The 25,322-nt window shown below is 43.1% G+C and overlaps 1 protein-coding gene across 3 annotated transcripts in view; it reads left to right on the forward strand.

The window, feature by feature from the left end:
• Lhfpl3 (LHFPL tetraspan subfamily member 3) overlaps nucleotides 1-25,322 on the forward strand; it is a 549,054-nt gene that overhangs the window by 495,661 nt on the left and 28,071 nt on the right. The gene's annotated exons all lie outside the window — the stretch shown is intronic.

Consider the following 25,322-nt stretch of genomic DNA (forward strand, 5'->3'; position numbering starts at 1 on the left):
ACCAAATAAAATAAAGTTTAATCCTGTCTTATCATCTGTTCCCCACCACACACCTGCACACCCACATGCGTGCACACACCTGACTACAGTCTGAGGCTTGAAACTTCCTCATGTTCTCAATTTCGCTGAAGTGCTAGTGTGTGTTGAAGTTATTGAGTTGTAGCTTCTGAATAATAAAAATTTTTAAATGAAGATGTTCTCATAACAGCTGACCAAACACTGCCCAGTGTTTGGAACTCAAAATATGCAGTGTTGAGACCCCAGACCACAATTTAGACATGCAGAAAGCCAAAAGTTATTAGTGATGCATCTTTTGTTTCAAACCTCTTAATTTATAGACAATGACTGAGACCTTACAATAGACAGTAGCCTCAAGAGGAAACAGATTTAAATAATCACATCCCCATCTTTCCCCAAAGCATCCTATCGAGAGTGGCGGGCATCAGAGCTCCCTTCTCTTGGGACAGACTTCCTATACAGAGTTCCAGCACAACTTTGTAGAAATGAAAGTGAGTGAGTCTGCATCCCCAGAAAGGACTCCAGCTTTGCCATAAGCTGGAGAAAGGTAATACGGCTCCCTACACCATGGATTCCTCCTGTAAATTCAGAACAGCTGACTGCAAGAAGTCCTTGGGCCAAGTTTGCTCATTAATTGCTTAATTAACATTAACTTGCTCATTGGGCTTGTTTAGAGTCTGCCTCCACCTGCATTTTCCACAGGAAGTTATCAGAAAGTCAGGCTGTGTAAAAATATCAGGACTGCCAGGGGGCGGGGAGGAAACAAACTAGTTTCAGTTAGTAACAGAAGAACAGCAAGGCCCAAGAAGGAAAAGTACAAGTAAAAAGGAGGCGCAGAACTTGCTTTACCTGGTCCTTCAAACTCACATTGACACTCACGTTTCAAGTTGAAGCATCTGATTTCTGCAGTACGGAAACATTTCAGGAAATGCCCAGATAGGCTGGCGTCCGTTTCCCGGGAGGCTTGCTCATTAGCTGAGCGCTGGAACCCGGCAGGTGAAGGTGAAGGTCACCGTCTCTCTTTTCCAGGATGTTTTATTTTTTTTAAGATTTATTTATTTATTTATTTGATTTATGTATGTAAGTACACACATCTTCAGACACACCAGAGGAGGGCGTCAGATCCCACTGCAGATGGTTGTGAGCCACCCTGTGGTTGCTGGGAACTGAACTCAGGACCTCTGGAAGAGCAGTGAGACATCTCTATGATCGATGAGACATCGCTCCAGCTCCCCTGCAGTGTATTCTTAAAGAGACCAGAAACCCTGCAACAGAAAATAATCTCAAAGCCAAACGGGCAATCATAGAAACACACATGTCAGTATCCACCTCAATTCTGCCTTCGTGTGCACACAATTCTGAAATCCAGATGGTCCTTCTCACGGGCTGTCTTTTTCCATAGCAAATACATGGCACCTTTGGGCAAACTTTTGTAGAGGACAAAGAATCATTACTGAACTTAACATTCTGACCCATTTGAGTTTTTTATTTAATTTATTTATTTTTATGTTATGTGCATTTGGTGTTTTGACTACCTGTCCGTGTGAGGGTGTCAGATCCCCTGGAACTAGAGTCACAGACAGTTGTGAGCTGCCATGTGGTTGCTGAGAATTGGAAAAGTAGGCAGTGCTCTTGACCACTGAGCATCTCTGCAGCCCCCATGTTGAGCTTTAAATGTAATTTTTTTTTCCAAAATAGTCTGCAAGAACCTTCCATGAGTCACACAGTGACTGGGACTGGGAGGAGCAGACCAGACATGGACTTTCACGGAGTTAATTTGGTGTGTACATCTTAGGTTCAGAGGCCACTGGGTAAATGCAGCAAAACAAAAAACTGTGAGCCAGGAAAGCATTGCCACGATGGATTTCAGCTCCACAGTTTTAGCCAAGCAGAGCCACAGGAGCAATCCATCCATCAGGGAAGTGTGCAGTGACTTTTAAAGCTGCCCTGTCCCTGAAGATTGACAGACACACCCTGTTACGTGGAGAGGACAGCGACTAGAACTTGTAGAAATGATCTACCAGTCTTAGCCACAATCAATGTCCTAGCGTTACTAGTTCTCCACATAGGGCAGCTGTGACACTGTCCGAAAAAGGAAAATGGCCCCTTCAGGAAGCCTTGCAAGGCCATTCGTCCCATTGAAGATGCTGAGATCCTCAGTGAGGAAGGACATCGACTCCTTGCTTAGTCCTTCTTTAACCAGAGAGCTCCCTGAACAAATCAATCAAGCCAGCTATGAGTTAGGCAGAGATGGCTTCTCCCCCACCACACACCCATCCCTCACCCCCACACCCACCGCCCCTGCCCTGCCACCCCCAAGGCTTGTTCCAAATCCGTCCTAAGCAGACGAGGACTAAGAAAATCGCTGTCCTAGTGCGACCTCAAGTGGAGAAACTGAGAACTGCAGGTGAAGAAAGGCGAGTTAAAAAAAAAAAAAAAAGGAATGGGGGGGGGGAGGGAGAGAAGGAGGAAAGATGAGCTCCTGTGAGAACCACTGGCTCAGCCTGAAATTCTTCCTAGATGGAAGAAAGGGGCACTGCGGCTGAGACCCCTGAAATGTCAGCCAGATGAAAGGGCTTGGTGAGTTTTCACCATGTGAATATGCAGCCTCGTTTCAGAAATGGATCCTCTAAAGTTAATCCATGCCACAGGGAAATCTGCCCAATTTAGCATTTACAGTTACTCCAGAAAAATTCCAGAACCTATGGAAGGCTCTAGATTCGTCCAGTTCTTCCCCCCACCCCCCACCCTGTCTTTTTAGGGGAGGCCTGAAAACAAACTGAGCCTTCAAGAGTCAAAAGAGGGCAGCCCGTAGAACGTGGGTGTCAGCATGCTAGAGAGTCCTGAGGTCGCCTGGTGCCTGGGCGCCAATACAGCGCCCACTCTTGCCCTTCCACACTGACAGGCGCTGGTCCTGGGGACTTCCCCGGAAGTGTAAGTAGGTTGTTCCTGACTGACAGAAAACTTAATTGTTTTAATTGTTTTCCAAATGCAGTCTCCAGAAGAGTGACACTCTCATCTGGAAGCTTGTCTGAAATGTAAATTATTGAGCTTCGGATCTAGGAATTAAACACACTAGCAGTAGGTCCCAAATGCTGGCCATTTGAGACAGCTGGCCATTTGAGACAGCTGGCCATTTGACAGTTGAGGCCTCTGATTTTGAGATCCACTACCACACAATGATTTGCAAATGTCCAAGGCAGAAGATTGCAACGTTCTGTTTATTTCAAAAGTGGTTTCTGGCTCCACCCCTACAGACACGAAGCAGCTCAGCAGAGAGCAGCGGGAAAATTGTAAGTTTCTGACAAGAATGGAAACCCACAAGCTTCCATTTAGCAAACTTTACTCTGGAGAAAAGGAGCTTTCTCCTCCTCGGTGTTTAGCCTTCTCTCTGAGGTTGGAAATGAGCATTATTTTAACTTCTTACCAGGCCTGAAGGAATCTGTTAAGTATCCAGTGAAAAATTAACCCTAGCAACCCCTGTAGGGGAAATCACAGTGACATGTGTCGCTGAGGTAAAATTTTAATAATAATAATATATCGTTTTTTAAAAGATGTGCACTGCTGGGCAAGCAGCCAGACAGGATACTGGTGCCTGGGATTTCCGGACAGATCCCAGCTCCCAGAGAGTCTGCCTCCCCTGAGAGATACTGAGAAACTTCATAGGCTGGAAGTCTGGCCCCATGTGTGGCAGAACCCTTGCATCTGGCAGGAACCCGGAGGGATGGCACCTCCGCTTTGAAGTCGCCTTTTATCAGTGATTGTTAGCTGAGACTTTGCAGGGTTAATCCTTTTGAAGGATTCTCAGAGCCTTTGCAATACTTAGTCCAGATACACGCTTGGCAAACCAGGAAGTCTAGCTTACCGGGAAGAATTGCTTATGCATCCGTCAAGACAACTCTCAGATCAGATAAGAAGTTTTGCTGTGTGGAAATTGACTTGCTAAAGGAGCGTCTAGGAAGCTATCAGTGTTCAGTCCTTCAGAGGCTGCTCCCCTGTTGCTGAGAAGGCTAAATCCATCCTGCAGTAGCTCTTTCTTTCAATTGTCCTGCATAACCCAGAACACAGACACCCACATGTGGCTGCCTTTTCTTCTTCTTCTCCCACATCTACAGGCACTTTCCAGAAGGGCCCAAAAGTAGAGTAATTGTAACACCACTGGGAAAAAAATTCGTTTTTAGACTTTGAAGTTCTGGGCTGAGATGTGGCTCAGTTGTTAGAGAGCTTGGCTAGCATGCATGAAGCCCTGGGTACCATCCCTAGCACATGATAATCCCAGTATGGAGGCACACACCTTTAATCCCAGAGTTGGGGAGGAGAGGCCAGCCTCTACTCCTCAGCTGACCAGCAATGAAAAGCTCACCCACCACCACCTCTGGTCTTTCTTCTTCTCTCCTCTGTGTCCACTTCCTTCCCTCTCTGTTCTCCCTGTTTCCCTTGTCTGCTTTCCCCACTTCCTTCCCTCCCCCTTTCCTTGCTTCTGTGACTTTCTCTGGCTTTTTTCCCTTCCATCAAGGTCCCTGTAGTCCTGGGAAATGAGCAGTCTCATACACCCAGCTGGAAACCTCCCCTCATCCACCCCTTACTGAGTGCTGAGATCACTGCGTTCAGCCAGCACTTCTTTTTTTTTCTTTTATTGGTTATTTTATTTGTTTCATATGTTGTCCCCTTCCCGGTTTCCCCTCTACAAGCCCCTATCCCGCCCATCATCCCCCCCACATCTATGAGGGTGCTCCCCCCTCCATCCATCCACCCACCCACTCCCACCTCACCACCCTAGCATCCCCCTATGTATCAGGCCTCCACAGATCAAGGGCCTCACCTCACATTGTTGCCAGATAAGGCAATCCTCTCTACATCTGCAGCTGGAGCCATGGGTCCCTCCATGTGTCCTCTTTGGTTAGTGGTTTAGTCCCTGGGAGCTCTGGGGGGGGGGGGGGTCTGGTTGGTTGATTCTGTTGTTCTTCCTATGGGGTGGCAATCCCCTTCAGCTCCTTCAGTCCTTCCCCTAACTCTTCCCTTGGGGTTCCCATGTTCAGTTTGATGTTTGACTATGAGTATCCACCTCTGTATTGGTCAGGCTCTGGCAAAGCCTGGGAGGGGGGGCCACTCTACCAGGCTCCTGTCAGTAAACACTTCTTGGCATCAGCCATAGTGTCTGGGTTTGGTGACTGCAGATGGGATGGATCCCTAGGTGGGGCAGTCTCTGGATGGCCTTTCCTTCAGTCTCTGCTCCACTCAGAATCTGTATTTTCTTTAGACAGGAACAATTCTGGGTTAAATTTTTTGAGATAAGTGGGTGGCCCTATCCCTCAACCAGGGACTGTGCCTATCCACTGGATATGTTCTCTACAGGTTCTATCTCCCCTGTGTTGAATATTTGGTTAATGTCATTCCTGTTCGGTCCTGGGAGACTTTTGCTTCCCTGGCATCTTGTACTTTCTAGTGTCTACCCCTGGTTCCCCACCCCCACGGATACACATCTCCATTCAACTTCCTGACCCTCTGACCCTCACCCCTCCTCCCACACCTGATCCTGCCCCTCCCCCCACTTTTATCTTCTCTCTCCTCTTACCCTCCAAGATTCCTCCCTCCCTCTACTTCCTGTAAGTATTTTGTTCCCCTTCTAAACAGGAGTGAAGCATCCACACTTTGGTCTTCTTCTTCTTCTTGAGTTTCATATGGTCTGTGAGTTTTATTGTGGGTATTCCATTCAAGCTTTTGGGCTAATATCCATTTATCAGTGAGTACATACCATGTGTGTTCTTTTGTGACACCTCACTCAGGATGATATTTTCTAGTTCCATCCATTTACCTGCAAATTCCATGAAGTAATTGTTTTTAATATCTGCGTAGTACTCCATTGTGTAAATGTACCACATTTTCTGTATCCTCAGTTGAGGGATATCTGGGTTGTTTCCAACTTCTACTTATTATAAATAAGGCTGCTATAAACATAGTGGAACATTTGTCTTTGTTATATGTTGGAGCATCTTTGGGTATATGCCCAGAAGTGGTATAGCTGGGTCCTCAGGTAGAACTATTTCCAATTTTCTGAGGAACCACCAGACTGGTTTCCAGAATGGTTGTACCAGCTTGCAATCCCACCAGCAATGGAGTAGTATTCCTCTTTCTCCACATCTGCTGTCACCTAAGGTTTGATCTTAGCCATTCTGGCTGATTCGAGGTAGAATCTCAAGGTTGTTTTGATTTGCATTTCTCTGATGACTAAGATGTTGAACATTTCTTTAGGTGCTTCTTAGCCATTCGAGATTCCTTGATTGAGAATTCTCTATTTAGCTCTGTACCCTATGTTTTAATGGGGTTATTTAGTTCTCAGGAATCTAAGTTCTTGAACTCTTGGTATATATCAGATATTATTAGCCCTCTATTGGATGTAAAGTCGGTAAAGATCTTTTCCCAATTTGTAGGTGCTGTTTTGTTCTATTGGCAGTATCTTTTGCCTTACAGAAGCTTTTCAGTTTTATGAGATCCCATTTGCCAATAGTTGATCTTAAAGCATAAGCCACTGGTGTTCTGTTCAGGAAGTTTTCCCCTGTGCCCAAATATTTGGCGCTCTTCCCCACTTTCTTTTCTACTAGTTTCAGTGTATCTGGTTTTATATGTGTAGGTCCTTGATCCCTTGGAGTTGAACTTTGTACAAGGAGATAAGAATAGATCAATTTGCATTCTTCTACATGATAACTGCCAGTTGAGCCAGCACCATTAGTTGAATATGCTGTCTTTTTCCACTGGATAGTTTTGACTTCTTTTTCAAAGATCAGATGTCCATAGGTGTATGTGTTTATTTCTGGGTCTTCAATTCTATTCCATTGATCTACCTGTCTGTTTCTGTACCGATACCATGCTGTTTTTATCACAAATTCTCTGTAGTACAACTTGTGGACAGGGATGGTGCGTGCTGAGTAGTTTTCTCATGGAAGTAGAACTCCCATGAGAAGTTCTCTTATTATTGAGAATAGTTTTCCCTATCCTGGGTTTTTTTGTAATTTCGGAAGAATTGTTCTTTCTATCTCTGTGAAGAATTGAATTGGAATTTTTATGGGGATTTCATTGAATCTGTAGATTGCTTTTGGAAAGATGGTCATTTTCACTATATTAATCCTGCCAATCCATGAGCATGGGAGAGCTTTCCATCTTCTGAGATCTTCTTCAATTTCTTTCTTCAGAGACTTGAAGTTCTTGTTATACAGACCTTTCACTTGCTTGGTTAGAGTCACACCAAGATATTTTATATTATTTGTGGCTATTGTTGAAGGGTGTCATTTCCCTAATTTCTTTCTCAGCCCATTTATCCTTTGAGTAAAGGAAGGTTACTCATTTGTTTGAGTTAATTTCGAATCTTTGCTGAAGTTGTTTATCTGGTGGAATTTTGGGGGTCACTTAAATATACTATCATATCATCTGCAAATAGTGATATCTTGACTTCTTCCTTTCCAATTTGTATCCCTTTGACCTCCTTTTGGTGTCTAATTACTCTGGCTAGAACTTTGAATACTATATTGAAGAAATAGGGAGAGAGTGGACAGCCTTGTCTATTCCCTGATTTTAGTGGGATTGCTTCAAGTTTCTCTCCATTTAGTTTGATGGGGGCTACTGGTTTGCTATATTTTGTTTTTATTATGTTTAGATATGGCCCTTGAATTCCTGATTGTTCCAAGATTTTTAATATGAAGGGATGCTGAATTTTGTCAAATGCTTTTTCAGCATCTAATGACATGATTATGTGGGGTTATTTCTTTGAGTTTGTTTATGTAGTGAATTATGTTAATGGATTTCCGTATATTGAACTATCCCTGCATCCCTGGGGTGAAGCCTACTTGATTGTGGTGAATGATACTTTAGATATGTTCTTGGATTCTGTTTGCGAGAATTGTTTGAATATTCTTACATTGATATTCATAGGGGAAATTGGTCTGAAGCTCTCTCTGTCGGGTCTTTGTGTGGTTTAGGTATCAGCATAACAGTGGCTTCATAGAATGAATTAGGTAGTGTTCCTTCTGTTTCTATTTTCTGGAATAGTTTGAAAGGTATTGATATTAAGTCTTTTTTGAAGGTCTGATAGAATTCAGCACTAAAACCATCTGGTCCTGAGTTTATTTGTTTGTTTGTTTGTTTGGGGGGTGTTTTGTTTGTTTTGGTTTAGTTTTTAGTGTTTTTATGGTTTTTGTGGGGGGTTTTTTGGATTGGGAGACTTTTAGTGACTGCTTTTATTTTTTTAGGGGTTATGGGACTGTTTAGATGGTTTATCTGATCCTGATTTGACTTTGGTACCTGGTATCTGTCTAGAAAATAATCCATTTCATCTAGATTTTCCAGTTTTGTTGAGTATAGGCATTTGTAGTAGGATCTGATAATTTTTTGAATGTCTTCAGTTCCTGTTATTATGTCTCACTTTTCATTTCGGATTTTGTTAATTTGGATACTGTCTCTGTGTCCTCTGGTCAGTCTGGCTAAGGGTTTATCTATCTTATTGATTTTCTTAAAGAACCAGCTCCTGGTTTTATTGATTCTTTGTACAGTTCTCTTTGTTTCTACTTGGTTGATTTCAGCCCTGAGATTGATTATTTCCTGCCATCTACTCCTCTTGGGTGTGTTTGCTTCTTTTTGTTCTAGAGCTTTCAGGTGTGCTGTTAAGCTGCTAGTGTAAGCTCTCTCCAGTTTCTCTTTGGAGGCACTCAGAGCTATGAGTTTTCCTCTTAGCACTGCTTTCATTGCATCCTTTAAGTTTGGGTATGTTGTGCCTTCATTTTCATTAAATTCTAAAAAGACTTTAATTTCTTTCTTAATTTCTTCCCTGACCAAGTTATAATGGAGTAGAGAATTGTTCAGCTTCCATGTATATGTGGGCTTTCTTTTGTTTTTGTTGCTATTGAAGACCAGCCTCAGTCTGTGGTGATCTGATAAGATACATGGGATTATTTCAATCTTCTTGTATTGGTTGGGGCTTGTTTTGTGTCCAATTACATGGTCAATTTTGGATAAGGTCGCATGATGTACTGAGAAGAAGGTATATTCTTTTGTTTTAGGGTAAAATGGTGTGTGTGTGTGTGTGTTAAATCCATTTGGCTTCATAAGTTCTGTTAGTTTTGCTGTGTCTCTGTTTATTTTCTGTTTCCATGATCTGTCCACTGGTGATAGTAGGGTGTTGAAGTCTCCCACTATTATTGTGTGAGGCTCAATGTGTGCTTTGAGGTTTAGTAATGTTTCTTTTTCAAATGTGGGTGACCTTCCATTTGGGGCATAGATGTTCAGAATTGAGAGGTCATCTTGGTAGATTAGTGTCCTTCCATATTTTTTTGATAACTTTCAGATGATAGTCAGTTTTTTTCTATATCAGAATGGCTACTCCAGATTGTTTCTTGAGACCATTTGCTTGGAAAGGTTTTTTTTGTTGTTGTTGTTGTTGTTGTTGTTTTTTCCCAGCCTTTTACTCTGAGGGAGTATTTGTTTTTGTTGCTGAGATGTGTTACCTGTATGCAGCAAAATGCTGGGTCCTGTTTACATATCCAGCCTGTTAGTGGGAAATTGAACCCACTGAGGTTAAGAAAGATTAAGGACCAATGACTGTTGCTTCCTGTTATTTTGTTGTTGTTGTTAGAGGTGGAATTATGTTTGTGTGGCTATCTTCTTTTGGGGTTGTCTTAAAAAGTTTAATTTCTTGCTTTTTCTTGGGAATAATTTCCCTCCTTGTGGTGGAGTTTTCCATCTGTTATCCTTTGTAGGGCTGAATTTATGGAGAGATGGTGTTTAAATTGGGGGTTGTCATGAAATATCTTGGTTTCTCTATCTAGGGTAATTGATAGTTTTGCTGGGTATAGTAGCCTGGGATGGCATTTGTGTTCTCTTCGGGTCTGTATGATATCTGCCCAAGATCTCCTGGCCTTTAGGGTGTCTGTTGAGAAATCTAGTGTAACTCTGATAGGTCTGCTTTTATGTTAGTTGACCTTTTTCCCTTACCAATTTTAGTATTCCATGTTTTTTCAGTGCATTTTGGTATTTTGATTATTATGTGACAAGAGGAATTTCTTTTCTGGTCCCATCTATTTGGCATTCTGTAGGCTTCTTGTTTGTTTATGGTCATCTCTTTCTTTAGGTTAGGGAAGTTTTCTTTTATAATTTGTTAAAGATATTTATTGGCCCTTTGAGTTGGTAATTTTCATTCTCTTCTATACCTATTTTTCTAAGGTTTGATCTTTCATTGTGTCCCGGATTTCCTGGATGTTTTTGGGTTAGGAGCTTTTTTATTTTTTATTTTTTGACTGTTGTGTTGATGTTTTCTATTGTATCTTCTAAATCAGAGATTCTGTCTTCTATCTCTTGTATTTTGTTGGTGATGCTTGCATCTATGACTCCTGATCTCTTTCCTACATTTTCCATGCCCAGGGTTGTCTCCTTTTGAGATTTCTTTATTGTTTCTATTTCCATCTAAACCATCCTGGATGGTTTTGCCCACTTCCTTCACATATTTGGTTTTGTTTTCCTGTATTTCTTTAAGGCATTTATGTGTTTCCTCTTTAGGGTCTTCAATCTGCTTACCTGTGTTCTCCTGTATTTCTTTAAGGGAGTTATTTATGACCTTCTTAAAGTCCTCTATCATCATCAGGAGATGGGATTTAGATCCAAATCTTGTTTTTCAGGTGTGTTGGGATAACCAGGGCTTGCTGTGGTGGGAGAACTGGGTTCTGATGATGCCAAATAGCATTGTTTTCTGTTGCTTATGTTCTTTTTTTTAATTAGATATTTTCTTTATATACATTTCAAATGCTATCCCGAAAGTTCCCTATACCCTCCCTCCGCCCTGCTCCCCAACCCACCCACTCCTGCTTCTTGGCCCTGGCATTCCCCTGTATTGGGGCATATAAAGTTTACAATACCAAGGGGCCTCTCTTCCCAGTGATGGCCAACTAGGCCATCTTCTGCTACATATGCAGCTAGAGATATGAGCTCTGGGGGTACTGGTTAGTTCATATTGTTGTTCCACCTATAGGGTTGCAGACCCCTTCCGCTCCTTGGGTGCTTTCTCTAGCTTCTCCATTGGGGGGAGGGGCTGTGTTCCATCTTATAGATAACTGTGAGCATCCACTTCTGTATTTGCCAGGCACTGGCATAGCCTCATACGAGACAACTATATCAGGGTCCCTTCAGCAAAATCTTTCTGGCATTGTGCAATAGTGTCTGGGTTTGGTGGCTGATTATGGGATGGATCCCCGGGTGGGGTAGCCTCTGGATAGACCATCCTTTTGTCTTATATTCCTTATGTTCTTGTGCTTGCCTCTGGCCATCTGGTTATCTCCTGTGTTAGCTGTCCTTGCTGCCTCTGACTGGAGCCTATCCCTCCTGTGATCCTGTGATCCTGGATGTGTCAGAATTCCTAGGGGACAAGCTGCCTCTGGGTGTGTGTGGAGTGAGTGAAGATCCAGAGCCCAGCGTCTGCTCCTGGGCTCTGGTGTAAACTGGAAGGAACATGTACCTCTGGCTGGGCAGAGGTGCCTGCATCCCCTGGGTCTCAGGGGTCAGGGGCAGGTCCCAGTTAGGCCAGGTACTGGGGGTGGGGGAAGAGAATTGGGATCTCACCTATGATCTGTAGGAAGCCCTGGAGGACAGGCTGCCTCTAGGTGTGGGTGGGTTTGGGAGGGCAGAGCACAAGTTCTGCTCCCTGGGTCAGGTGGTCTTTCTTTTCTTTTTCTTTCTTTCTTTCTTTCTTTCTTTCTTTCTTTCTTTCTTTCTTTCTTTTTTTTTTTTTTTTTTTGTGGGGTGGGGAGCGGTGATAAACTCTTTTTGATTGGATATTTTCTTTATCTTATCCGCCCTTCCCCCTGCCTCTATGAGGGTGTTCCCCCACCCACCTACTCCTGTCCTCCCACCCTGGCATTCCCCTCTACTGGGACATCGAACACCCTCAGGCCCAAAGTCCTCTCCTCCTACTGGTGACCAAAAAGGCCATCTTCTGTCACACATGTGGCCAGCATCATTCGTTGCTCCATGTGTATTCTTTGGTTGTTGGTCCAGTCTCCGGGAGCTCTGGGGGGGTCTGACCTGTTGACACTGTTGCTCCCTCCCATGGGGCTACAAACCCCGATAGCTCCTTCAGTCCCTTCTCCAACTCCTCCATCAGGGGCCCCCAAGTTCAGTCCAAGTTGGCTTCAAACTTCTGCCTCTGTATGTCAGGATCTGGCAGAGCCTCTTAGGAGACAGCCATATCAGGCTTCCATCAGCAAGCACTTCCCTGCATCCACAATAATGTCCAGGTTTGGTCAGCCAGAACTTTTTTGTTTGTTTGCTTGCTTGCTTTTTTGTTTTTTGAGACAGGGTATCTCTGTATAGCCCTGGCTGTCCTGGAACTCACTCTGTAGACCAGGCTGGCCTCAAACTCAGAAATCCACCTGCCTCTGCCTCCCCAAGGGCTGGGATTAAAGGCATGAGCCACCACTGCCTGGCCAGCCAGAACTTCTTAATTAACTATAAACAAGAAATTAAAAGACAGAAATAAAGAAAAGGGGAACAAGAAAGGAAAAAAAGGGTCCAGAGAAGCTACAAATGTAGGGTGAGGAATAGTCATTGTGAAATTTTTGTCTTAATTTGTATCCAGAAAAGCACAGAAACTTCTACACACATGCACACAAGCACACACACACACACACACACACTCATACACACCTGAAAAGTCAGTCAGCTCTATTCGGAAAATGATGAGTCAGCAAGAAAGGAAGGCAGAGAGGGAGGGAGGAAGGAAGGGAGAGAATAAGGGAGGGAGAGGGAACAGAAGAAGAGTCCCATGATGATAAAAGCAAGGCTTCCTCCCATTCTTGCTCTTCTTCCCACTCCCCTCCTGCTACAGAGCAGGTTCCTGCCTACTCTCTCACATCAGACCCTACCTGGTTTTCCTTCTCTGCACTTGCATAGGAGCCATTACCACCCATTGTCCCAGGCAAGAGTCTTGCAGATATGGGAAGAGTCACAATTTAATACACCTATCCTGCAGCACCTCAGGACAGGGCTAACAGCAAAGTGGCCACTGTTATCTGGTGCTGGCAGGACCACAGTGTGTCTAATGGACTGTGCGCAGGATGCCACTGCTCAATGAGAAGCAAGCCCATTGCTCACCTCTGACCCAAGTACCCAGTATGCCTTTGGGGAACCCATCTGCTGTGAGTTAAAGATACCCCCAGTAGGGAAGACACTTCCTATCTGGGGCCTTCCAAAACAGGAACCAATGTGTTAGGCCAATGGCTAACAAGAAGGTGAGTCTGAGAAGCCAAAAGTCCTGAGCAACAGCCTGTGTGGGTCTTCTCTATCCTAAGCTATGTAGAGCATTCCTGACCATCTCATTTAAACCTCTCTGTACCTTGGAGGAACTCATTCTTTCTCCTCCAGACCTGACTGAGTCTGGTTTTTGTTTTTCCTTAGCTCATTCAAGACACCCCACAAGGACAAAATATAGATTGTACCACTTAGACTTAAGCAACTACACAAATGAGTTAAATGCACTTGCATTGAAGCAGGTGTCTGCCATGTAATGATGAGTGGCAGAATGAGTCTAGGAATTTCTTATTTTTATTTACTTTAAATGACATTATATAGAAAACTTAAGAATCTTCAACAAAATGAAAGGCCACACAAAAAGGGAGGGAAGGATTTTTATAGTTTAGGAGTTCTGTAGCACTTTTTTCCTGCTTTCTGAGGTTGCCATTTGGCACTGTGTCAGCAAATTTTGTAGCTGGCACATGGTTACTGCCTGTGCCCACTGTCTTCTGAACTGGGAATGACTGCATGTGTCTCACCACAGTGCTGGAGATGAGATTGGAACCCTGGATAGGAATGGCTCCAGTGTCCATATCTATCTTTCTTGCCTTGACTTGTTGAGATTTTTCTTTTGGTTTTGAGGGGGCTTATTTTGTTGTTTTATTTTAAACAAAGCCTTACTCAGTTTCTCTGACTGGTCTCAAACTCATTGTAAAACTGGGGATATCAGCCAACTTAAAATCCTCCTGTCTCAGCCTTCTGAGTGCTGGGACTGCAGGAGGGTGCAACCACACTTAGATTATAAGTCATTTCTGTCTTACCTATTCAACCTCAGGGAAAAAGAAAAAAGAAAAAGAAGAAAACTAGAAATGACAGATCAAAGAGATACAAGCACTTAGGAAAACCATATGGGACAAGAAATAATTCCCTTTATCACTCTGAACTCTTAGCTAAGCTATACCTGCAAAGAAAGGGAAAAATTAAAAAACGAAACATACGCAAGTTTATTAATGTTTACACCAGTGTACTTGGGGCACTACCAAGAGACCTAGAAAATCTTAACAAGGTGGTAAGATGATAAGCTCAGTCTTACCATCTTAACCGGGAAGGCAGTGAGCCCTTAGTAAAGAAGCAACAATGGCTTCTATACAGGTGCTAGTGCTGCCTAGAGTTTAGCTGTGTCCTTCTCTTCCTGTGGCAGAGAGGAGACTCCTTTCTTCCACATAAATGGAGCTTGCCAGAAGGTAGTATCTAGGATACTACCTAGGATGTCTCAAAATAATGAGCTCAAAACATCTCTTATGCCAAGGAGGTATATTTGGAATTGTATATTCAAGTCTTCTAGAACACCCACCTCTTTCTTAGGGTAGCCAACCCACCTCCTATATTCAGAGAGCAGAAGATATATCCCCTCCCATAGTGGAATCAGTTTATCTATTATGAAAAAAATCTCTTTCTATAACATAGTTTTGGAATTTTTGTTGTTGTTTTGGTTTGGTTTGGGTGTATTTTGTTTTAGTTTTGGGGGATGGGCTTTTGGGCTTTTGTTCAATTGGTTGGGTTTTTTGTTTTGTTTTGCTTTGCTTTGCTGTGTTTTGTTTTGTTTTTTGTTTTTTGTTTTTTGTTGTTGTTGTTGTTGTTTTGTTTTTTGAGACAAGGTTTCTCTCTCCACAGTCCAAGCTGTCCTGGAACTCACTAATAACACAGATTCTTTTACTTCATACAAACCGTAGGTTTCCAGTATATTACAAATAATTTGGGTCATTCATTACCTGAAATCTGGCACCTTAGAAGGCAATTAATGTGCCTAGATACTCATAGCTTGAAGGAGGAAGAAAGAGTAAAGCAGAATTAAGTGCAGAGAATGTCATTCCCATTAAATACTTAGCAAACAGCATCTGCTCAGTAAAACTGTGCAGCACTTACATCCTAAATGAGAGTTTGGAAGGAGAAAATAACGTGACTTAGCCCTTCTTTTCAGGTCAAGAGAATTTTATTTAAAGTGAGACTCACTGTGGTTTATAAATCCCTCTTAATTATTCTCCATTGATTAATAAGGCATCCACCCAAACACACCTTTCTCTGCAGGCTCCTAAGCCTCAGTAAGCTCTTTAGACAAGCGTGGAAGGCTTAATGTATTTCCTACGAAACTGTACCATTCTCCTCGATCAGCTTAGCCCAGTTTTGCAAACTGGAAAAAAAAATCATTCCTGGCATCAATGTTCTGATTAATAATTGAATCCTAAGACCCTTCCAAGACAACATTTGCAAGGACAGCTTAGTGGGGAGAAAGAGTTGCGCCATGCATCACCATGTCAGGATGGAGCATGCTGATGATGTCAGCTGGAGGTCCAGACTCTGGGGGACTTTACACCCTTTAAAACTCTGTCCTAAAAATGCACGGCACTGGCTCCCCTGCAGACTGATGGCCTCCACCTGTTTTCTGGTGATGCACGATCAAGATGCACTCTTCTTGTACTTGCTGTGTGGCTGCAGGTCACATTCTTAATGCTTCATATTAAGCTCTCTCAGGTTTTGAATTATTTATGATAGTGTTATGGACTATTTCTTTCTTTAATCTTGAAGCAGAAAATAATGCTGTTGTCCTGAAATGTCACACTGAGAAACAAGAGAAGCCCCAGATTTACCCATCCAAAAGAGTATTCCTTCTGGATGGTTTTCAAACAAACGTATATCTAAGTTATTTGAGATCTTTACAGAGTCCTCTAAGTTTCCACATCCTGTCTCATACAAGACTATGTAGATAGTTGTAATCCTATCATCCTTCTTCTATACAAGGCAAAACCAAAAGGAAGAAAAGATTTGAGAAGATAAAAAAAAAGATATTGAGGCTGGAGAGATGGCTTGGGGTTTCAGAGAACTGACTGTTTTTGCAGAGGATCCAGGTTCATATGGCAACTCATAACTGTTCCAGGAGAGCCAATGCCCTCTTATGAACCCTGTGAGCACCAGGCATGCACATGGTACACAGACATATATTCAGGCAAACGCTCACATATAAAATAAAATAAATTTTTTTAAAGACAAAAGAATGGGTTCTGGTTAATAATTGAATCTTAAGACCCTTTCAAGACAACATTTGCAAGGACAGCTTGCAAGGAGAGTCCCAGCTCTCATATTATTTTGGATTTTCTGTGTGCTAGGAATTCTGCCTACTCTCAGAATAACATATGAAGGAGCTAGAGACTCACTGTTCCCATCTCATAGAGGCCCAAAGTTTACATTATGACAGCTCAGTTTCAATTAATAAGCATTAATGGTCGGGCATTTCTAGTAGTCTGCTTCCAGCACAGACTCAGTGCACTCCACTCCGGCCTTCACTGTGTGCTCTCATGTGGCTTCCTGATTTCTATTCAATGGCAATTAAGACAAATCTACCTTAAATCCATGCAGTGGACACTATGAGTCAAGCCTTGTGAGGCTCTGGGGATGCAAGATGAAGAAACATTTCTCAAGAAGTTCCAGGTACAAAGCTGCTCAGGCCCATAGTGTGTGTCCTGGCGTAGACCTCAGGACTCCAACCTCCTCGCTTACCCTGAGACCATTTAGATGCTGGCATGCCCTCCTAAAATACTCCCAGAAACATTTTTTGCCAATCCTACTGCAATTCCGCCAGTTTCGTCTCACTCAAGCCAAATCTCTCCTGGGTCAGTGACTTTCAGAACTGAGTCCCCTTTGTCATGAAATGGGGATGAAAATGGCTTCTTACGCACCTTTCATTGTAGTAAGACTCCACCTTTTTCCTCTTTTCTGGATGTTAGAAAACTTTAGCAAGCTCCCCAAACTGGTACCCTTCATGTAATCCCCAGTAAACAAGGAGGGAACTATGCATAAGAGCAGCAGGTTAGAAAGAACTCACCTTGTGAGTTCAAGGTCATCCTCAGCAACCCAGTGAGTTTGAAGTGATCCTAGACTCAAAAGATCCTAGGACCCTTTGTCTTACATACTCCCAATCAGCCCCTCCCAAAATGTATAGAAAGCTGTGGGGGAAGAGCACCCAAGAACTTTAGGGCAGCAAAACTACTTAGTATACATAACAGTGGGGACATGTCACATGTGGGGACATGTCACTGAGATAGTTCAAGCCCAGAGTATATGCTGCTGAAAGTGAACCCTGATATAACCTACAGGTTTGTCACTTGTCACAAATTTGCTAGTTAGCAGATACTGACAGCCAGGGGAAGTATACATGTATGAAGCCAGGGAGTTATGCAATCTTTCCCTCCCTTCTGCTTAGTTTAGCTGTGCACCTGAAACTGCTTTAAACGAACATTTATGGTACAGTGATGTAATGGGCACCCAACATGTGACTTGAGGAAAAAAAGCATTACCAATATCCTCTCGCTGGGCTAGTGTTTAATTTTGTTCCTAATCCCCCACAACCACCCAAACACATAGAGACATGCACACATGTATGCACACACAATGGCCTTTTCTTCCAGGCTTTCTTTGCATCCTCATTAGCCCTCCATGAAGCCATCTTTTCTCCCAGTTACTATGGCCCTGGGCTCTGCTCATTCTATCACACATTTGATGCCTGCCTTCTTTGCTGCCTTCTCTAGCTCCTTTCTTTTTCTGACCTTTGACCCCTGCATTTCTATTTTCTCTCTTCAGTATACTATCCATTTCCACTGCTTTGCCTCTCACTGGCTCTCAGACCTTGGATCTCCCAGATCTGAATTGTCAGTCAAGTTTTACCCACACTCTATTTAACTTCCATCACATCATAGACAGTCTAAAGCTATCCTAATAGCACCTCAAACTGGCACACCTCAGACCTCTCCTGTTTGCCATTCTCAGTAGTAACTCAGGTGGAGATAGGAGCTTACCAAATTCAGAAGGGCAGGGCTGTGTGGAGGACTGTTGGATAGCTACATAACTGAATATAAATTTTAAAACTTGACAGGATGAGTCTAATAGGATAAAATTTTACAAAAAAATCAATGTAAGAACCTGACCATGGCTCCGACTTCCCAAACAAGTGCTTAGAGGGGTCATGTGTCATGAGTTGCACAGAAAAAAGCCACAAACGGTAGAATTAAATGCCAAGGTCATTGTCACAACACAAGAAAAAGCAAATCAGGGCTGGAGAGATAACTCAAACAATAATGACATTCGCCACCAAGCCCAGGGATCTGAGTGTGGATCCTCGGACCCAGACAGTAGAAGAAGAGAACCAAATATCAAGAATTTTCCTCTGACCTCCACATACATACAATCACAATGGCAGATACACACACACACACACACACACACACACACACACTAAAGGAAAGAAGAAGGGAAGAGAGAGAGTAGTCTTTAATTTTTCTCAGCCCTAATTTTGTTTTGTTTTGTTTTTCGAGACAGGGTTTCTCTCTATAGCCCTGACTGTCCTGGAATTCCCTTTGTAGACCAGGCTGGCCTCGAACTCAGAAATCTGCCTGCCCCTACCTCCCGAGTGCTGGGATTAAAGGCTTGCGCCACCACGCCCGGCTTACCCTAATTTTTTTTAAGATTTATTTATTTCATGTATATGAGTACGCTGTTGCTGTCTTCAGACACACCAGAAGAGGGCATCGGACCCACCATGTGCTTGCTGGGAACTGACCTCAGGGCCTCTGACAGAGCAGTCAGTGCTCTTAACCACTGAGCCATCTCTCCAGGCCCTCAGTCCTAATTTTAGTAACAGTTCTTAAATGCTTGAATCTCTCTTCTAGCCCACCACCTACCAGAGATAGTAGAAAAGAAAGGTTATTAGGGTACGGGGAAAGTAGACCTGTTTAGAAATTGTTCTTTGGAGCAAATCCTATTTGTATTATCAAGAAATCAGCAGTTCAGTTCACAGGTCAGCAGAGGCCGCTCGATCCACTCACAAATCCTTCACGAATTTCAGCAGTCCAGTTCAGTAGCGTCAGGATAGCAAACAGGAATCGGCAGCAGTGGCAGGACCTAGCAGGAACAGCCAGGCCTCAGCTAAATCAGCACAAGTCAGGAGGAACAATTAGGACCAACAAGGATGCCAGGAGAAGTTCTTCTCTGTGCCTCTCTCAAGGAAACAGAGATCATCAAAGACACAATACAAACAAGCATTGCAAAGCTAGTAGCTATACAAGAAACCAAGTCTCCATCACTGTCTGTTGAGTCCTATATATACTCACTCCAAACATCTCCATGAGTCTTGCCTTATCACATGAGTTTGTCTTAGCAAAACTCCACTTGAGTATGTATCAGCTGACTTCACTCTGCCAATCAGCCTGAGTCCTCAGAAACAGCAAGAAGCTGAAGGAACCTCAAGAGAAGTTTTTTGGTGTGTTTCTCTCTGTGGAGTCATGACAAATGGAGCTCAGTCATGCAATGTAGGCATACCGATACACACCTGTCATTACCAAAGAATCCTTCATCACAAGTCCTTTCATGTGCTTGCTTTAGCAAAACATCCTTTCACCAATGTCTGCTTCAGGAAAACACTTCTTCACGTTTGCCCCAGCAAAACACAACTGACTTTCCAAAGAAACCAGAAGTTTCCAAAGAGAGAGAGAGAGAGAGAGAGAGAGAGAGAGAGAGAGAGAGAGAGATTCCAGGCTGTGAAGGGTGAAATATCTACAGCAAGGAAGCAAATGTCCTTAACTGACAGCATGTGACTCAGGATGGTGGCTTCTGACTTCAATTCTAGACACCATATTCAAAGAAAGACTTGACAAGTAGAACCATGGTAGTAACCAAAACAGGTCTCCTGGCTGTGTCCCAGGGGAGGGGTGAGTTACCAGTTCAGTGGATGTGAAAATAGAAACTTCAGTTCTTCTTCTCAGATCTGCCATTGACGTCCATACCCATGATAGGAAGTCATCATGAACACATCAATAATGAAAAATTTAAAGAAATGTTCATGCCACAGATAAAAACTTAAGAAAATGTTTAATACTAAACAACTTAGAAATACAGGAGAAAACACTGGCAGAAAAATATGAAAAAATATATACCTAAAGACTACAAGGGTCTAGCTCGCCCTAGTCTGAGTGGCCATTAACACAAAAACAAAGGAGAGTAAATGGGTTTGGAGATGTAAAGGGCAATGGAGGAAAAAGAGCTATAATTAATACAGCCATAGACATCGGGAGACAGAGTGCCCACAAATGGAAAGTAGAATTACCATACGCTCTACCTATCCTACTCCTAAACATGTACCAAGGAAACCACAGTCAGCATACAGCAGGAAAACCTGACTACCCATGTCTATTCTAACACTATTCACAACAGGCAAGTTATGAAATCAGACAGGTATTGTCAACAGGTAAACAAAGTGTGTGTGTGTGTGTGTGTGTGTGTGTGTGTGTGTCTGTGTCTGTGTGTGTCTGTGTGTGTGTGTGTGTGTCTGTGTGTTATTCAGACATAAAGATCAAAATTATGTTATTAGGAAAACTGGACGAAACAAGAAATTATCCTGTTAAGTGAAATAAGCCAGACTCAGAAAGATAAATATCTCATGTTAGGAAATGTTATTCTGGGAAAAAATTCATGTCCTTAACTATGTCAATTCTAAATTATTTTAAGTTTATCAATTCTAAATTATGAATCTGAAAAGACAACTATATCCTAACAAAAAGATACATACACACACACACATATATATATGTATATATATATTATATATATATACATATATGGAGAGAGAGAGAGATGTCTAGAATATTGCAAAAAGCCCTATTTATTTTAAAAACAAATTTGTTTTTTAAAGTGGATCTTCATACAAATTTATGGGTTACACTGTGAAAATTCAATACATAGATAAAGAGAGATAATCAGATTAGGGTTCTTAACATTTCCATCTGCTTAATATTTTCTAAATTTTCTTAAGTCATAACTGTATGGACTTCTAAGGTACAATGTTTTCAGTATGTGTGTAGAATACTTAAAGTTCAGGGTGGTCAGCGCTACCATCTCAGGATTACTTTGTGTTTGGAGTCCTTAAGTTTGTGTCTTCTAACTGTTCACAATGCATACACCACCACCATAGTATGAAATGGTGAGATCTACCCTTTATTTGTGTCTTGGTACCTGCTATCTATTCTTAAAAGAGCCTCCGCCTACAAGTGCAGTTGCCAGCAATCACAAATAACAGCATAGTTAGAACCTCTGTGTTTGTCTTAATGCCACTTATCAAAGAGTGACCAAAATACAAGTGATGTGTTGGGGAATCTGGTTTCTTCACCTGGGAGCTAGCTCAGGACAGCTTAGGATCAAGGTGGCAGGATGCACAGAGGCCGGTGTTACTGAGCACCTACTACGTGCTCATGCTACCGTGATTGTATATTTAGTTCTCACTGACCAGAGCACAGTTGGGTCTGCTGTCATTATAGTAGTGGGAAAGACAGGCTAAGTAATGTCACCTGACTAGCACAGTTTCACACAAGGTCACCTGCTGAGCCAGGATTAGAAGCCGATTTTGCCTTCTTTCTGTCATGTTCCTCGATCCACATCTGTCTCTGGGAAAGTCAGGCACTGGACATCATGACACTGGGATGGGTCATTCCCAGCAGGCAAAGATAAGCAGCCATGATGAGGTCTCTCATTTGCTAAGCAGGCCTGATCATGATGCAGACAGGCATATCTCCCCGGAAAAGAAGATTTAACCCATTTCAACATCATTTTGTCATGCACTGCTACTCTTTAGCACAATCTCATTTCCATCCCTCCAGACTTTTATCTTTTCTTTTCTTTCCTGTATCCAACATCATTCCTCAGTCCCAACCCACACACACAAGGCTGCAGGTAGCTCAGCATTCCCTCAGTACAAGTCACCCACAACGTACCAAAGAGAGATAGACAAGAGGATCAACCGTGAAGGACAGACAGGCTCCAGGGCACAGAGCATCAGCCAAGCAGGGTACACAGGTCAGGGAGTAGATTCTCCATCCAGGAACACCTGCCTCACTCACTCTTACCCCAACAGAGTCTTCCATAAAAGTCTGATTGGAGTTCTTAGGAGGTGCTTATGTTCAGTCAAGAAACGTGGTGTGTGGCGCTTAGGATCATGACTCTGAGACCACCAGCTGTCAGGTGCATAGCCTGAAGCAGGTTACATAACCTTTCTATCCTTCCATATCTGTAATGTGGAGGCAGTAATAGCACATACCTGCTGCAGTAGGTGACTAATGCCACTCTAATCAGTCACCCCAGTAAGGTCCTCACTACCCAGCCAGATGTTTTGGGTTCCCAAATGACACAGAGCAGGGTGGGGTGGGAGAGAGAGCCTCCTATTTTAATATGCCTTAAACAGCTCTATGGCTGAGTCATTCCCAAACTTACATATGGCTAATTCCTCCCCTCTTATACTCCTGAGTTATTACTTACTAAAATTTATATTCCATCTTTGCTGCCCTAGCAAATCAAGGGGCTCTTACATGATTGGTATTCTCTCTCTTCTGCAGCTCTCAAGCCTGGACCTTATTCCTTTTCTGGTGTTTCCCATCCCTCTTCCTCTGTCTGTCCCCTTGCCTACAAATCCTAAAGTCCCACTTCTGTTTCCCTGCCTAGCCATTGGCCGGCAACTTTATTTACCAATCAGAAACAACTGGGGGCAGGGACCCTCAACGTCTTATATGCAGATTCTCATGCAGTTTGGGCAATCCAAATAACATAATGCAAGCATTAGACCAAATCTACAACACCTACCTCTTGGATGCTGTGGGTATGTTCGTAAAATGCCTAAAGCAATGGATCTCAACCTTCCTAACTGTGGGATCCTTCTAATACAGTTCCTCATTTTGTGGTGACCCCCAACCATAAAATTATTTTCATTGCTATTTCATAATTGTAATTTTGCTACTGTTATGAACTGTAGTGTAAGTATCTGATATATACTTGATATGCAACTCTTGTGAAAGGGGTCAAGACCTTCAGGTTAGGAACCACCAGCTTAGAACCTGACCCAGCACAACTTTGACCCTATAAAAATAGCAGCTGGCTGTCCTTCTTCCCTCAGCTAACAAGCATGTCTGGAGTCCCCTCTGTACTAAAGGCTCCCACAAAGAGAAGCACGTGCCTATAGTCTCACCACCCAGGAGACTGAGACTGGAGGACTGCAAGTTTGAGGCAAGCCTGAGCTACATAACAGAGTTCTATAAAATAAAACTGGGGTTTGGAGAGACATGGCTCATCGGTTAAGAGCAGTGGCTGCTCTTGCAGAGGACAAATTCAATTCCCAGGACCCACATGGCAGCTCACAGTCATCTATATATAAAACGCTACATCTGGGGAACTCAGTGCCCTCTGCTGGCCTCCATGGGCACTGCATGCATGTGTACAAAGACATACATGCAGAGAAAACAATACACATAAACAAATAAATATATTTTTAAACAAAGAAAGGAGAGAGGGAATGAGAGAGGGGTTGAGGAGAGATTGGAAAACTAAGTTCTTTTTACAAGACATCACTGACTGCCAAAGAAGCAACATGTTCTAGTGACTAACATGAAATTTGGTAGCAGAGTTCAAGTCCAAGTCCCAGCTCCACCACTGACCAACCTGATAACTACCCATGTTTTCCAGCTTTCCAGCTTCTCTCATGGGTGTAGCAGTGATATCTACCCACAGGGCAAGGATTCCAGATGTTCACAATGTATGAGGGCCTTTAGTTCAGAGCCTGCTTCTTGCATGGTAAGGGCAAAATCAATAGCATTTCCTAATATCATAGTGTAAGGGTCCATGATGCGTCAAAGAATGACACCCTGGACTCAGATAATATGCAAACTCAAAGAGTGTTTTATTCTGCAAAAGTCTAGCATGCCAGGGTCTCCCATTACCAAGGCAGAGAGACAACCAAGTGAACTTGCAGACATGATTTAAAGCACATTAGGGGGTTCTGGGGTATGAATGTGATCTTTATCTTGCTCCATCTCCAGGGCTTTGGGGCTAGAGACTGAGGTCTGGAAACTGTCGTTGAGGACGTAGCTGAGGAAGTCTGGAGACTTGCTGACCTGCCTCAGGCCAGGTAGCAGAGCAGCTTCTGATGGCAGGGCAGTTTCTGACTAGCTGCCCGAAGCCTGGGGTTTTTTCTAGTAACTGACTTGCCTGGGCTTGCCTGGACTTGCCCAGTTCTTAGGCCTAGTATCCTAAACTGCCAATTTGAAGCCTGTCATGGAGTCAACCTAGCCTCCTCAAAGGGCATTGTCTAAAGTCTAAGACACTGGGAGCTTCCAGCAGGTGGGAAAGCCCTTGGAAAACTCTTCCACCACAAAAGTTAAAAAAGAGACCTATGGAAATAGAACTTTACCAAAGAATGCCAGCCCAGCTCACGTCCAGGAGAAAGTCATGGTTTCCTGCTAATTGTACAGTCTTCCTCTGTGGCATGGGGTGGGAATGGGAGCAATCCAAAGCCGCTCCAAACAAACAGGAAGGCGCTAGGCTCTGAGAAGACTCCACCATCCAAAAGCCTCCAGGAAGATGGATATGCAGTGTGTCCCAAAACCTTCCAAAGCGAAGGAGCACGTCTCTCTGTGTAACTAACCTCTTACCTTACATAAGGAAGGGCAGGCATTGCACCAGGCAGCCACAGAAAGACACACATCCAGGCAGGGCGGAAGTAAATAAGTGTTTGAACAGGGTCACCTGAATCAGCCTGTTTCGCTTTACCCTGTAAAATATGCTAAAGAGAGTTTTAATCCTTGCCTAGTCAATTCAGACTGAAGCCCTGGGCAGTCTAAGCCTTTCAAACCATTGCAAAGGTATGTATGGAAATGAGACTCTCCAGCATGCTTGACATTCAGCTCAGTTTCATGGAAGAGACATTTGTCAGGTAAACAAACTGTTAGTAAAAGAAAAAAAATTACAGCAGATGATCCCACTAAAGGAAATCAGGATACCAATCTTTAAGCTCAGACTTTTAACAATATGTATGTGTGATCCTATGCATCCACATTTGCGTGTTCATTCAGCCTACATCTCCAATGAAATTCTATGTGCAAACAAACTGCTTCTGTTGGACGGGAGGTGAAACCCCAGCAAGATCTTTCATCAGATCCATTTAACAGGCAATT

Source organism: Mus caroli, unplaced genomic scaffold (genome assembly GCF_978045245.1).
Source record: "Mus caroli unplaced genomic scaffold, Mus_caroli_1 scaffold_4, whole genome shotgun sequence".
Classification (NCBI taxonomy): domain Eukaryota; kingdom Metazoa; phylum Chordata; class Mammalia; order Rodentia; family Muridae; genus Mus; species Mus caroli.